The following is a 15,433-nucleotide window of genomic DNA, read 5'->3' as shown; positions in this document are numbered from 1 at the left end:
CCGAATCTGAATCCGTAAGCTCGGTACCTGGAATTCGATCAGCATGACTGCCTTTAATCCGAATGCTAACCGAAACGGTGTTGTTCGGATGCTTGTTTTGTACGCTATCCGGTAAGCCCAGAGCGCACTGTGCAGCTTCGTGTCCCAATCTCTCCGATTTTCATTGACAAACTTGCGCAGGATATTCTGTAGCGTTTTGTTTGTTGACTCCGCTAATCCGTTGGCTTGTGGGTAGTACGGGGTGCTCCGTTTATGTACTACCGCATAGAATGACGTCAAGCTCTCCACTACCTGTCCAAGAAAGTGCCCTCCTTGGTTGCTTATCAGCTCTATGGGGCATCCGTACCGGCACCAAATGCATTCATATAAGAATTTTGCCGTCGACGCTGCGGTGTTGTCTCATAAGGCTTTGGCTTCCACCCATTTAGTGCAATAGTCCGTCGCGGCGATAACATACCGGTTGCTAGTTCTCATCGCCGGTGGTTTGAACGGACCGACAAAATCCAGTCCCCATTTCTGAAATGGTTCTAGCGGTAGTACTGGCTGATGCGGCATCCTAGCTTGTTCCGTTGGTTGGCCCATTTGCTGGCATAGATCACACTCTTTCGCGTACCGGACTGCGTCTTTCAATGTAGTCGGCCACCATAGGCCACTTTGCCATATCTTCCTTGTCGTAGCATCCCCGGCATAATGGCCTCCGGCAACTCCGCAGTGTGCTACCTCTTTCTCGTCGCTGCGCACCCCTCGTCACCATATACCGTCCGCACATTTGTGGTATAGCGTGTCCTGTAATAAACAGAAGTGCCGGCTTTGTACCACCAGGCGCTTCCTCTCGTCCCGGTTCATCTCCTCTGGAGGCAATCCAGTGCTCAGAAATGGGTGCATATTCGTTAGCCACTTATCTTCTGGTGCCACCGTTTCATCTCTTGCCGTTTCCGCAGTGACTCAAAATAGCTCAGCATCCGGAAACTCGTCCGGTACTCCGTTGCCGGTTTCGCCGGAATCTAACCGGCTTAAATAATCTGCTACCGCATGCTGTATGCTGGGTCGGTGGAATATCTTGAATTCGAATTCCTGTAATAGCAAAGTCCACCGGGCCAACTTACCGGTAAGTGACGCTTTGGACACTAGGTAGAGGAGTGCCGAGTGATCTACATGGAAGGAAAACTTTCTTCCCAATAAATAGTGCCTGAATTTTGTTACGTTGTAGATCATGCCTAAAGCTTCCCTTTCCGTGGTGGATTAATTTCGTTCGGCTTGAGATAACTTCCGGCTTGTGTAATATCCGGGCCGGTACCATCTTGGCTCTGTAAGTTGCATCAACGCACTCCCGATTGCAATGTCGGACGCATCCACGAACACATGAAATTCCTTCGCCCAATCCGGGGGTTGCACTACCGGCGCTTGCGACAATAGAACTTTGAGTGCCCGATACGCCTTGTCTTCAGTGTCGGTCCACTGGAACGGTGTTCGGTGTACCAAAGCATGTAGTGGTGTAGCTAGATCCGCCAAATACCGGAGCATTCGGCTATGCCAACGGATTTGGCCTAAGAAACGGCTCAATGTCTTTGCCGTTGTTGGCGCAGGTGCGTCCAGGATTGCTTTTACTTTGTCCGGATCCACGACGATGCCCTCCTTGCTCACAATGTGCCTCAATAGCGTTCTGCTGGACACGCCGAATACACACTTCGCCAGATTCAGGCTTAGCCAATAAGCCCTACACTTTTCTAGACACAGTCGGAGGTGCTGAAGGTGGTCTCCTTTCCGGTTGTAAACGGCGAAGTCATCGAGGAACACCTGCATGAATGCCGGTATGAATTCTCTGAATATTTCCATGATGATCTTGTGGAACGTTGTCGGCGTCGTTTTTAGTCCGAACATCATCACTACGGCAACAAACACTCCCCATTCAGTGATGAAAGCCGTTTTCTCCTGGTCATCGGGGTGCATCCGGATCTGGTTGTATTTGCTAAATCCGTCTAAAAAACTGTATACCTCATGGCCGTCAACTACGTCCAAAACTCTATCCGTAAATGGAAGTGGAAATGCATCAGTTACTGTCGCCGCATTAAGCTTCCGGTAGTCGACACATACTCTAATTTTGCCGTTTTTCTTTGGTACGACTACTATCGGGCTCAACCATGTAGATTTCTTTACGGGATGGATAAAGCCAACCCTCAACAACTTGTCGATTTCTTCCTTGACTTTGGCGGCATAGTTTGGATTCATTTGGTATCGTCGCTGTGCTACTGGTTTGGCGTCTTTGCTCAAATGTATCTGGTGCTGATATAGCTAAGGATCGAGCCCTCTCATATCCTCGTAGGACCAGGCAAACACGTCCCGAAACTCTTTGAGAAGTGTAATCATCGCCGTTCTGTTCTCCGTAGTCATTTCCTTGGCTATCTGCACCGGTCTCGCCTCTTCCGTAGTTCCCAGATTGACCTCCTCTAGTTGAGATGCTTTAACCCGTTGTGATACAACCATTTCTCTTTCCAGCGCTTATTGTGCTTGCCGTAGCTCCCAGATTGCTTCTTTATTTGGTTCTTCGTCTGCTCCGTCCGGTGGCAGTATGTATGGTGATACGGCTTCAGCTACGTCGATTTCAAACAGAGGTACTATCTTTGGATTATCTTGCAAGTATTGATCCACCTCTTCGTCTGCTAATCCATCTAGCATATTGACACATTCGGCATATAGGGGTGTCAATTCCTTCCCGGTACTCGTCCGTGGTTGTGTCGGTACCCGCACTTTTGCTTTTCCCCGCCGGAAGGTGATTATGTTCTTCCTCCAATTTTGTTTAATGTGCACCGTTTTTAGCCACGGCTGCCCCAACAATAGCGGGTATGCACCTTGTGCCTGTAATTGTAGCACTACTGCCGAGATGCGAAATGTGTGGCCGCCGATTGTTACTTCCAAATCTCGTATCAAGCCGGTTGGTCACATTAAGCTTGTATCCGCCATTTGTAGCCAGAACGGGCATGGTTCCCACTCTTGGATTCCCAAGGTTGTGCATGTTCGGAGGCTAATCACATTGACACCGGATCCTTCATCTATTATTGTTCCGGGTAACTCCTTCCCCTTCACGATGGCTATGATCACTGGACTGTTTGTGTCTACCACCGCCGGTCCCTCCTCCGGATTTGAGAAGAATGTTGGTGCCGATGGTGTTTCTCCTGCCCTCATGCCTGTCTTGAGTCCTTCTGTGAATCTGGGCACAAGTTGCAGGAGTCGTCCTAATGGCAGCGTGATTTGGCACTCCTGCAATGCCTGCCATGTCGCATTTTCGGTCTGATTGCCACCGGCGAGCTCTTCGGTGTTCTCCTTTTGCTGCGCAAGTTCTGCTGCGTTTCGCTCATTTGCCTTTTTCACCCATTCCGTTGCCTGCTTCCGGATGGCCTCTTGTGTCTCCCATTTCGTCATCTTGCCCTTCGACCTTGTGGTGACCTGCTGTTGGTCTGCAACTTCGACGACTACCATGTTTACTGCCGGTCGCTTATCATAGCTCTTTGCCGGACATTGATTACTATAATGTCCTTCTTGTCGGCAATAATAGCAATATGCTTTCTGGGTATTGCTGGATTCGGCATTGTTTCCTGTACCCAGTGGAGGACCTGTGGTAACCACGGGGCTTTGGTCCGGTTGGCTGCTTGAGGCGCCTTTTTCCAGTTCACGTGGGTGGCTCCTTTTTTGAAATGCTGTTTTTTATTAAAGTTCTTTTTGTTGCGGTACCCTTGACGGGGTTGGTCATCATATCTCCCGTAATCTTCCCATCGTTGGTGATACCTGGGGGAGTGATCTCGGTTGTAATGCTTGTACCGTCCGTTGTAATAGCGGTATTTGTCATAGTTGTCACCGGTCATGCGAGGTACCTGTCATATCTCTCGTACCGGTCATAGTTGTTTTGTTGGTCGTCGTACCGGACATCCTGTGCCGGTCGATATCGTTCTTCTCGCCGCCAGTGTTCGTCTTCTTCGTCTTGGCTGCTACGTGGCTCGATTTGCCGGACTGGTGGTGCTTGCCGATTCAATAAGTTATATTCGCACCGGTCCATTGTGTGGCTTTTAGATTGGCACCGGTCGATGACCTGGTCGACGGTGCTTGTGCGAAAGTCGATGACTGTGCATACCGTTCGTAGAGGTTCCCGGAGCACGGCTAAAAATATAGCCCGTGTTTCTTCCTTCGAGGGTGCGCGGGTAAGCTGATTGTGCATCCGTTGAAACCGGATGACAAACTGCGGAATGCTCTCCCCGGGGTCCTGCCGGATGGTATAGAATAGGCCCACTATTTCTCTCTGGTCCACCTCCTTCTGAAAGAAGTGCAAGAATTTTTCTTTCAGGTCCACAAAGGTGGTGATGGTGCTGGGGTCCTGTGTCCGGTGCCATCTGGCGGCCGGTCCTTCCAATGTCACGCCGAATTCGGCTATCTTAGTTCGTTCCTCTTCGGTCGCGGTTAACCGTTGTGACACATGGTTCGCCTCCCACGTTTGCTGAAACGCGTGAACATGAGCCTCCACATTCGGGTCATCCCTATACTTGGAGTACTGGAATGGCACGTCGTCGTCCGGTGTCGCTTGTCTTTCCTTCTGTTCCGTCGGCGTCAGAGTTCTTTGCCGGTCTTCCCTTGGTGTTGCCGGCTCGACTTCCGGTGTCAGAGGTTTTTCTTTGTCTTCTTCTGTCTCCGGAGGTTCCTCCACGTCTAGTGCCGGAGGTTCCAGGTCTGCCAACTCTGGTTCCAGTGTCGGTATTGTATCCGACTCCTCGTTCTCCGGTCCTCCTAGGGTGTCATTACTGCTGCGATAGTTCGTGTGCGCTATCGCGTTGTTACGCGTGTGCGTGCAGAAAGAGGCGGGACCACGGGGGCCTTGAACCGATGAGCGAGAGAGAGAGAGAGAGAGACGCAACAGGGAGAAAGAGAGAGAAACAAACAGCACACTTAATTACAGTAACAGTGGATTACAATATTCAGAGATTGCAAACTCTGACGGTTACAACCGGCAAGGCGGTGATGGGCCCGACACGGGGTTCCCCCTCACGCACACCGACAGAACACACCCGACTCAAGAAAACAAAAGGGGGGGGGGGGGGGGGAGAGCCTCTACCGGAAGCGGACGGGCTGTCCACGAAGCAGAGGTTGCAAACTCCCGACACCCGCGGAGAACGACGATTGGGAGAGAGAGCTCGGCCCTCGGTTCTGCAGCAACACTTCCTCCTCACCAATGCGCGATATTTCTCTTCTTTCTCTCCCTCTCTTTTATAGCACCAGGAGGGAGGCCGTTATCACCCGTTACATCATATTCGGACAGAGATACAATCCGATTCTCTCCCAATTGAATGCGTGCTACCTAGGATTTCACCTCAGCTGACTTGTACAAACCTACTTACTATACAACTAAAAGTGCGCTCGCGTGCAAGGGCCGTTTTACACATGTTAAACTCGGTTTCCACCTAGGGATGGTTTTCTCCACGACATCCGTCCCCACCTAACCGTGCATCCACCGGTATGCGCCAAAATTGGGCTCCTGCTGGAGAAACCCGGTCCATGCTTTACTCCTCGTCTTCCGGTTCGTCATCCTCCTCGGACCGCCCTTCATTGCCGTCCAAGCTTCCTAGATCCGGCTCGTGCTCGTGTCGTTTCTTAAATGCTTTGACCCTCTTTCCCGCTACCGGTATTGCCATCCTTGTACCGTCGAGCTCCGCAAGATGGTAGGTCCCGTTGTTGTTGGCGCTTGTCACCATGTAAGGCCCGAACCACCTCCGTGCAAACTTCCACATTGCCCTGTGCTAGTTGTCGAGGTTGTTTTCATACACTAGGACCCAGTCGCCTTCCTCGATCTTCTTTGGTCGCAACCGGCACGTCCGGTCGAACCGGGTCTTGTTACGCTCCCTTGCCGCCCGTAGCTTTTCCTTCGCCCGTTTCATGTCCTCCGGCCTCCACTCGAGTTGCCGAATCCGCGCCGCCAGCAACTCCTCTCGACTCATCTCGTCCTTCTAATCTACCACCGCCCATGAAGAAACCGTCCGTTCCACCGGCATGATCGGCTTTTGCCCGTACATCAACTCTGCCGGCATAAACCCTGTCACCGAACTGTGCGTAGTTCGGTCCGCCCATAGTGCGTAAGGAAGGAGTCGCGGCCAATTCCCAACTTGCCCTCCGCATGCACGCACCAACGCCTTTACAATTGGCCCATGCCCACGTTCTACCTTCCCATTCGCCTCCGGATTGTACACCGTAGTGAGGGAGAGTTTGACGCCTAGCCGGTTGAACAACTCCTCGGCATCCCGCGCATCCAGCTCTCCCCGGTTCGCCACGATCCTCCCGACGCACCCGTACCGACACACTACCTCTTCGATCAGGAACCAGCATACCGCCACGGTTGTCTTGTTCTGCAGTGCACATCCTTCCACCTGGTTCGTTAAGTCTTCTCACGCAAGCACCAGGTATCGCATCTGTCCTACTCCCATCGGCATCGTCACCAAGTCTACCATCCACTTGAAATGGACTGTAGGCGGGTAAGTCGGGTGTAGCTCATCCCGGTGCCGGACCACGGAGTGCATCTGATAGCTTTCACAAGTCGTTACGAACCGATGGACGTCCCGGTACAGCCCCGGCCACCAGTACTTCTTCTTCAGCTTCTCGAATGTGGCCCATGTTCCGCGGTGCCCGGCCCAGGGACTCTCGTGAAATGCCGCCAGTAGTCCCCCTTGTTCTTCTTTCTTTGCCACTACTCGGAGCGGGATGCCGTTTTTATTCTTTGGGTGCCTCCATATACACCCATCCCGCAGGAAGAATCGGTACGCCTTCTTTTGTACCCGGCTCGCCTCTTCTCTTGTCCATGCTGCGTCCGGCGTCATCGTCCGTAGGAACCTCCCGATTTGGAGCCACTCCCCATCGTACCTGCTCTCATCAAATTCGTTAAGTGCCGGAGTGTCCCCTTTCCTCGTCGTTACGTTAGCCGACCCGAAGAAGTCCTCGCCGACACAGGTGTCCGACCACCAAGATCTCTGATTGCCCGAACGCCGATTTTTCTCCGGAGGAGGTGAGTCATGCGTTTTCGAGCTTTTGCAGCACCTTCTCACAGTCGTTGATGTAGTTCACGACGAACCTCCAGCATCTATCTGGCCCAACAATCTCGTCCGCGTCATCCACCGGACACCCCTTTATCGGGATGTCGTCCAAGAATGGCATGGTGATGTCCGGGATGTAGTCCCTGAGCACCTTGTTCATTGCGTTCACCATATGCGTCACCGAATTTGTCCCTCCTTGCGGTAGGGTACACATTCGTACCAGGCCGAGAGGAGTTCGCATCATCGTGATATCCTTGCTCTCCACGGCTAGCTGGAACTGGTCGTACCCCGAGTATAAGTCATCGACCGAATAGATCGACCTTCCAGCAAAGGCCTCCGAGAACTCGTCTATGGTCGGACCGATTCCTGCATTACAGATGGTCACCCTGTTGACCGATTGCAGGTCTTGAATGAAGCGTAGCGTGCTGTTCTTCTTCGGCACCATAAACCACCGATTCGAATATGGGGCACTCGACGGTTCGAGGATGCCCATCTCCACCTTTTGCTTCAGAAGCTCCATCAACTTCGGGATGTGAGCTCTCGGCACCGGAATCGGTTTGAGATTCCACGGTACATGCGGTACCGTGAAGATGACCATCGGTTCGACGATCGTCGGGTCCACGCACCCGATCTCCTCCGGCAAGAACGTGAAGGCTTTCCCATGCCTTTCGAGCATTCTCTGAAACCTGTCCTCCTCTGCCGGCAGTAGGAAGCCACCCCCACTGACCTTGAGCTCCCGTAGCGTTATGTTGGTGAACCGGTGCCCTATGCCAGTCGGATTCCGTAAACTTGGGTCCGACGCAATCCCTTTTATCTGCTCCTCGCTGCCCTCTGGCAAGGGTGCCGCGACTGGCCTCACCTTCCGGTCCACAGTCTTGTACTTTGTATCCACGCGGGCCGTCCGATCCGACTCGATCCTGGCCCCGAAGTCCGCAATGACTTCGTACATTCCCATCGAACTAACCGGAACGGTCCGGTCTTCTCTAAGGTCTTCACCGATCACCTTTCGCAACTCGTCCAAGGTGTCGTCAAAAGAGACCGCCTCCACGGCGCCGCTAATCTCTTCGTCGGGGAAGAGGACTCCGCATGTCCTGACCCGCTCCTCCGCCCGCTTCCTTTCCCGGCCGCTAACGCCGGCCATAGTACACCTCCGTTGTCAGAGAACCAAAATTTCCTATCTATGGTACATGTATTCTTCCGTACTATACATTTGTGGGGTTCTTTCCGGATGTCCAGACTATCGCGGCCCCACGCCTTGATAGCCCTCTCTAAAAATCCGCTCAGGTTTCGCCGCCGAGGGCCTCGCGGTTACGCTCATGGTTTGGTTGCACCGTCAGGAACTGGACCGAGTGACGCCCGTCCTGGATCTTGACCCTTGCATAGGCTGAACCGTTGTCCAGCACCTTGGTCTCCATCCGTGCCGCCGTGATGTACGGCTCTCCTAGTATAACCGGATGCGAGGATGTCTCCTGCACGAAGAAGTGCTGGTCGATCTCGATATCGCCGATTTTCACCCGTACGTTCGGACAAGCTCCATGTAGTTCTTCCATGGCACGCGTCGTTGCCCGTAGTTTCCAGCCATGCTTGGTGTTGATCGGCCATTTACCCTTCTTGTAGAAATCCATGGACATTAGGTTGATTTTGGATCCATGGTCTACCAATGCCACCACCGGTTCCGGAACGTTGCCGATCCTTACCGGGGTTTCCGTAGTTGCCCTGGCCCAATGCGGCTTCGTGTAGTGGCTTTCCGCCAACTCGTCTTCTAGGGCCGCATCTTCCAAGTGCGTGGTCCGCACCTCCACCGGCTTCCCCGGTTCCGGCTCCGTCGAGAGCCTCTTCCGCTTCACCAAGTCTATGATGGAGTCATGGAACTCCCTCTTGGCGATTCCCAGCACCTCCCGCAATGACAACTCCACTTTATTGTCGAGGATACATTCCTCCAAGACGTTTCGCAGGTCTGTGGTCCTTTCGATTTCGGTGCTCAACCGAAACCCCGCCTGCTTCTTTCCGTCCGGCGCGCCTGGGTTGCCGGCACCAGTCGGTTTCGGTCCGAACCGGGTCTCATACCTCTGCAAGGGACCGACCCCTCCAGCCTTTCCTGGCTGTTTGTCCTCCACCAGAACCTCGTAGTTCTGGCAAGCGGCTTCTACGAAGCCCGTTTTCTCTTCGACCGGATTGTCCCAACCAGTGACCTCTTGGACCCTCTACTCCGCGCAGTCCGCCTCTTCCTTCTTCAGCCGAACTCTAGAGAGGCCTTCTAGCACTAGCGGCCAGAATCCAGAGTCCTTCGCCTTCCGGGTCTCGTCACCCCCAACCCGAATTCCCGCCGACATTGAGTAGTTAACGGCTTCAACGTGCCGTGCCACGGCCTCTTCCATCAACCTCTTCATTCCGCCGCGCCCCGTATTCAGTTCTAGGACTCTCCGGGTCTCGCTCGCATGCACCCGCCCATTCCAGAGGTACACCACGTTGGTCCTGAGCGCATCGGCTAAATCCGCGCAATCCCTTCGAATGTGACCGATCGCGTCATACCACATGCACTGCTGCCCAGTCGGTGGCCTCCGGTCGTGAGGTTGTTCGCCGCTGTCTCTCTGGGCCTGTACAATCTGTAGGTCGCGCACCATCTGTGTCAGCTCCTCCGGATGGGCCTCTGACCCCGTCATTCGATGCCGACCCTGACTCTGGCCAGATTCGGGTCTCTTCCTTCCTACCGGCCGGCACCGATACCGGCTCCTCGAGCCTTCTCCCCGGGACCGACCCTAACCCCGACGAGCTTCCGTCGCTCCAATCGCACCGTTTGTCGACCCGTTTTATCACGGCCTAGTCTGTCGTGAGCCCTTCGTCCGTTTCCAATAGGGGACCCACCTTTTCCCTTTCGAGCGCGTCCACCGACTTGACAAACAGTAGTACCTGACTCGTTTCGAGCACTATCCGGTCCAGCGTCGACAACCGCGCGAACCGTTTTTCGAACTCCTGGAAGAGCACCGACGTGTTCCTCCCCTTTCCGGGGCTTTCAACCCACGCCATGAAGTCCCGCCTCGATAGCCGAAGCGAGTTGTCAAACCCATACTTCTCGAGGAGCTGCAGCTCGAACTCCTCCCAAGTCTGGCATCCAGCCAACACCTCGAGCACCTCCGCATGGATTCCCAGCGTCACCACCCGAGGGAATCCGGATAGCCGCCTATGCACCGGGATATCCCTCATGATCATTTCGGCCCGGTAAGCCTCCAAATAACTTGTGGCGTCTTTCCCTTCCAAACCGACCTATAGTGCCGATGATCGATTCAATGGCTCTATCGAGAGTACCCATCCCCTCACGAGCGCTTACCAGCCAGTCGACGGCTACCGCCATTGCCTCTACTAGCTCCGATCCCCTCATCTTTCGACTCCTTTGCCGCCCTTTCACGTCGGGTTCACCAAATATGTCGCATTGTTACGAGCGTGCGTGTAGAAAGAGGCGGGACCACGGGGGCCTTGAACCGAGGAGCGAGAGAGAGAGAGAGAGAGAGAGAGAGAGAGAGAGAGAGAGACGCAACAGGGAGAAAGAAAGAGAAACAAACGACACACTTAATTACAGTAATAGTGGATTACAATATTCAGAGATTGCAAACTCTGACGGTTACAACCGGCAAGGCGGTGATGGGCCCGACACGGGGTTCCCTCTCACGCACACCGACAGAACACACTTGACTCAAGAAAACAAAAGGGGGGGGGGGGGGGGGGAGAGCCTCTGCCGGGAGCGCACGGGCTGTCCACGAAGCAGAGGCTGCGAACTCCCGACACCCACGGAGAACGACGATTGGGAGAGAGAGCTCGGCCCTCGGTTCTGCAGCAACACTTCCTCCTCACCAATGCGCGATATTTCTCTTCTTTCTCTCCCTCTCTTTTATAGCACCAGGAGGGAGGCCGTTATCACCCGTTACATCATATTAATTCTCTGTCCTTTCGGACAGAGATACAATCCGATTCTCTCCCTATTGAATGCGTGCTACCTAGGATTTCACCTCAACTGACTTGTACCTACCTACTTACTATACAACTAAAAGTGCACTCGCGTGCAAGGGCCGGTTTACACATGTTAAACTCAGTTTCCGCCTAGGGACGGTTTCCTCCGTGACAACGCACTGTAACGCCCTTCCAAATCTGATTCCAACGCTGAAAATGCTTCGGATTCGCCGTCTCTTCAGGCCAAGGCCTGGAGAAGGGATTCCGCTTCCCAGAGACTTCTTAAGCTGTTCCCTTCGTCCGGGTAGGCATTTTGTTGGAGACGGAGCGAATCCTCCGCCACTTTCCGGATCACTTTGGAAAATGATCGATCCGATCGGATTTCTTCCGCTGCTTGCTGGAAAGCCTCTCGCCACCTCCACCGTTCAGCAAGTCTTCGTCCTCTCTATGTAACCGGGTCGTCTATTGGCCTAATCATCCATTCCCGCCGCTGTTCACTGCAATTGTGCAGGAATCGCAGTCGCCAAAAACTGTGTTAATCCTAGGGCCGGACAACAGCCTAACACAGGGTGTCCACTTAAGACACTTCACCAAAGGGTGTTACGGCAAAATGACTTACGGCACAACTCTTAATTAGACCTTAATCGATTACTTAGCAACACATCATTAACACGCGTAAGATATAATAATGAGTACAGAACGGTAATCAATACTGAAAGATTAAGGCAATAAGTTCTATTAATTATCCGCTCTCGATTACATTGTAACCGGGCCTTTATATAGGTCTCTGGTGTGAAATACAAAACGGTGCCAACCGGCACCTTTTCGGAATCGGTCCGGATCCGGATTGGCATACCGATTCCGGTCCGTCCGTCCACATCTTCTCATATATTAATATATATATTAAGACTACTAATTACAACAGTTCCCGAATAAACTATTCCTTTTCACACTCTGGTTTGGACCTCCTTAAGCCTTCTTGCCAGCCGGTAACACATGATACTCAAAGGATTCAAGGTTTAGGAAATTATAATGTACACTCTTTGATATGGAAGAAAAATCCAAGACAAAGAAGAGGACAAGGAGGGGTGGCATGTTTGATTAAGAAGGAAATAGAGAAATATGTGTGAATCATAAAAAATGATGAAAATAAATGCTACATATGGCTCAAAATACAAACACCTAATGATTTGCCCACTTTTGTAGTTGGATGTTACATTCCTCATCAAGATTCTAACTTTTATGCTTGTTTGGATAAAGATCACCGTTTGCCAATCTAGAAGATGATATTGCATATTTCAAATCCAAAGGGGAAGTTATTGTCTTTGGTGACATGAATGCTCGTACAAGAAGTTTCCAACTTGATCCACAAGAATCTTTCATGCCACATATCTCAAGGATGCAAGAGGATATGCAAATGTATAACCGCTCTTCTAGTGATGAAAAAGATCAACTGTTTGCCAATCTAGAAGATGATATTGCATATATCAAATCCAAAGGGGAAGTTTTTGTCTTTGGTGACATGAATGCTCGTACAAGAAGTTTCCAACTTGATCCACAACAATCTTTCATGCCACATATCTCAAGGATGCAAGAGGATATGCAAATGTATAAGCGCTCTTCTAGCAATAGTAGCGGATTTGGGAAGTTACTCGTACAAATGTGCAATAGTAGCGGATTGCTTATTGCAAATGGTATTTCCTTATGGCCCAACACTAATGGTTTTACATGTAGAAAACACAACGGAAATAGTGTGATTGACTATGTGCTACTTTCCGAAGGTATTTTGGATCGTATACATAAATTCTCCCTTGGTGAATGGACACCGGAATCCGATCCTAGGCCTTTATGTATTGATCTCAAATGTATGTATAGGTTTGATTATGAGAAGGCTATTCAAGATAATAAACCGCACTTGAGCATGAACATTAAGCGAGCACCCATGTATTCCAAGATGGTTGAGGATATGTTACAAAATTATGACAAAGATACAACATGGTGCCACACGAGAATGCAAATGGGAAGCTTTCAAAAAAGTCATTCTCTCATGTACAAACAAATGTTTTTCAACCAACCGCACATCTTGGAAATGCACCAAGAAACATAGGAAAAAATTGTTTGATAAAGAATGTCGTGAAGCTCGAAAGTGCCTTATGGTTTTCGATGCAGTTAAGGATAAAGAGAATTACCAAAAGCATTTGCATGAGTATAAAAGGCTTATTCAAAGAAAGAGAAGAATATGGGAAGTTACTCAACAATTTATCCAAACGCAAGAGAAAGCGCATGCATGTGCTAAATTTTGTGGAAATCTAAAGGGAAATCGTGTTGAGAGTTATGGTGACTTAACTCTTCACAACTTGTCTATGCATTGTAAGAATTTATATGAGTTATCTCTTGCCGGAAAGATGATGTGTTATGGTTCTCTTTCACATATGTCTCCCTTCTTTACAATTGAAGACATATGCATAGGACTTAAGAAATTGGCCTCTCGAAAGGAAAGCGATCTTCAATGTATAAAGGCTGAAATGCTCAAATGGACGGGAAAGGAAGCACATATATGGATAAGCGATATGTTTAATGATGCATTGCAACATGGTATGTCGTACGATTGGACTACAAATTGGATCAAACCTTTATATAAAGGTGGAGATATAAATAATGTAAACAACTATCGAACCATCATGGTTGGCTCATTAATGGCAAAACTATTTGGATGTATAATGGAATCAAAGATAGTGTATGGGCAGAAAAAAGTGGTAAGAGAGCTTATGGGTAGGCTGGCTTTCGGAAACACCATAGCGCCATTGATCACCTTATCACCCTTCGAGTATTAATGGAGGAAAGTCGCCTTAGAGGTAAAGGTTTATATTGTTGCTTTGTAGACTTGAAGAAAGCTTTTGAGTGGAATATTCTAGATCCTCCACTCCTAAGTACATTTAATATAGGACTTACACCTTTGTACCTATATTCTCCTCACACATGTACACCCTTGCACATGAGATCTATATATACCTCATTGTAGGTATTTTTGTATTTGACAATGATAATACTAATTTAATATAGAGTTAATCATCCCCCATCTTGTGTTGTTCATAAGTGTAACTTCCTCTCTCTCTTCCTCTCACATACATGCATACACATATCTCTTAATCTTCCACTTAACTTAATCACATAATTAGGTACTAATTAAACCTTGCTTAATTACCTAATTATTAACATGTTATCAGAGCGTGTGGTTTAGCACATCCACTAATCCCATCCGCCTCTTCATAATTGTGTGTTCGAAATGCCAGCAACAAATTCCGGCTATCCGCTACCATAATGTTGCTACGTAGCACGAGTCCGTGATCGAAGGAAGAAAAGAAAAAAGGAAGACACTACATCAAAGTGAACACACAAATGGGTAGCTCGCTCCCTAGTGAAAAGCAAGCGGTGAGTCGAGTCATGTATTGCTTGGCAACATGTGTCCACGACCACATGTTTAGCCACATTCGAGACGCCAAGACGCCTAAAGAAGCGTGGGTGAACTTAAAGAAAATGTTCGCCGCCAACACAACTGCCCGAAAGCTTCAACTCCGACAATAGTTGAACAACATTCGGCAAAAAGACATGTCTATGTCAGACTATACCGCCAAGATCAAGAGCATTTGCGACTTGCTTGGCTCCATCAAAATTAACGTCGACGAATATGAGATGGTTCAAGTATGCTTGGGTAGCCTCGCACAACGATTCGACTTGTTGAGGACGGCAATCATGGCGAGGGAAAATCATCCTTCGTTCTTTGACCTTCAATCAATGCTAATGGTTGAAAAAGAAGAAGTGAGTCGGCTTCGACAAGTCGACAACTCGCGAATTACGCAACCAACTCCGAATACGATGACTACGGAGGACTATTCGTAATGAGGCATATAGCAAACTCTATGTCGGCCTCCGACTCCGCAAGCACCTCTAATTTGAAAGACGTGTGGTTCGTCGATTCCGGCATCTCACATCACATGACATCCCACAAAGAGTGGTTCAATGACTTGCGTATACCAGATCGACCCGGCTTCAATGAGATGGGAGACGACACCACACATCCCATTCGGCACATCGGCAATGTCCCATTCGGGAAAGAAAGCGAGGAAACTTGCATCAAGAATGTCTTCATGTGCCCACAATAACGAAGAATTATGTCTCCGTCGGCCAAATCGTGCAGCAAGGCATGCAAGTCCACATCAACAACGAAGGTTGTTTCATTGAGAAAGATGGCTGACTCATACCCAAGTGACGAAGAGACGATTACATGTTCATCCTCGATTCGAATGAGGTGAAATCGGCCATGTATGCCAAAGGTCTCAAAACCGAGACAAGCATCGAGTTGTGGCACAAAAGAATTGGCCACATAAACCTCAAACGGCTTCGAGCAATGCAATCAAAGGGAG

The sequence above is a fragment of the Azolla caroliniana genome, unplaced genomic scaffold (genome assembly GCF_043228905.1).
Source record: "Azolla caroliniana isolate FFs.n. ecotype wild unplaced genomic scaffold, voAzoCaro1.0.p SCAF_10, whole genome shotgun sequence".
In the NCBI taxonomy this organism is placed as follows: domain Eukaryota; kingdom Viridiplantae; phylum Streptophyta; class Polypodiopsida; order Salviniales; family Salviniaceae; genus Azolla; species Azolla caroliniana.
The sequence above is the reverse complement of the archived record's forward strand: the minus strand, read 5'-3'. Positions refer to the sequence as shown.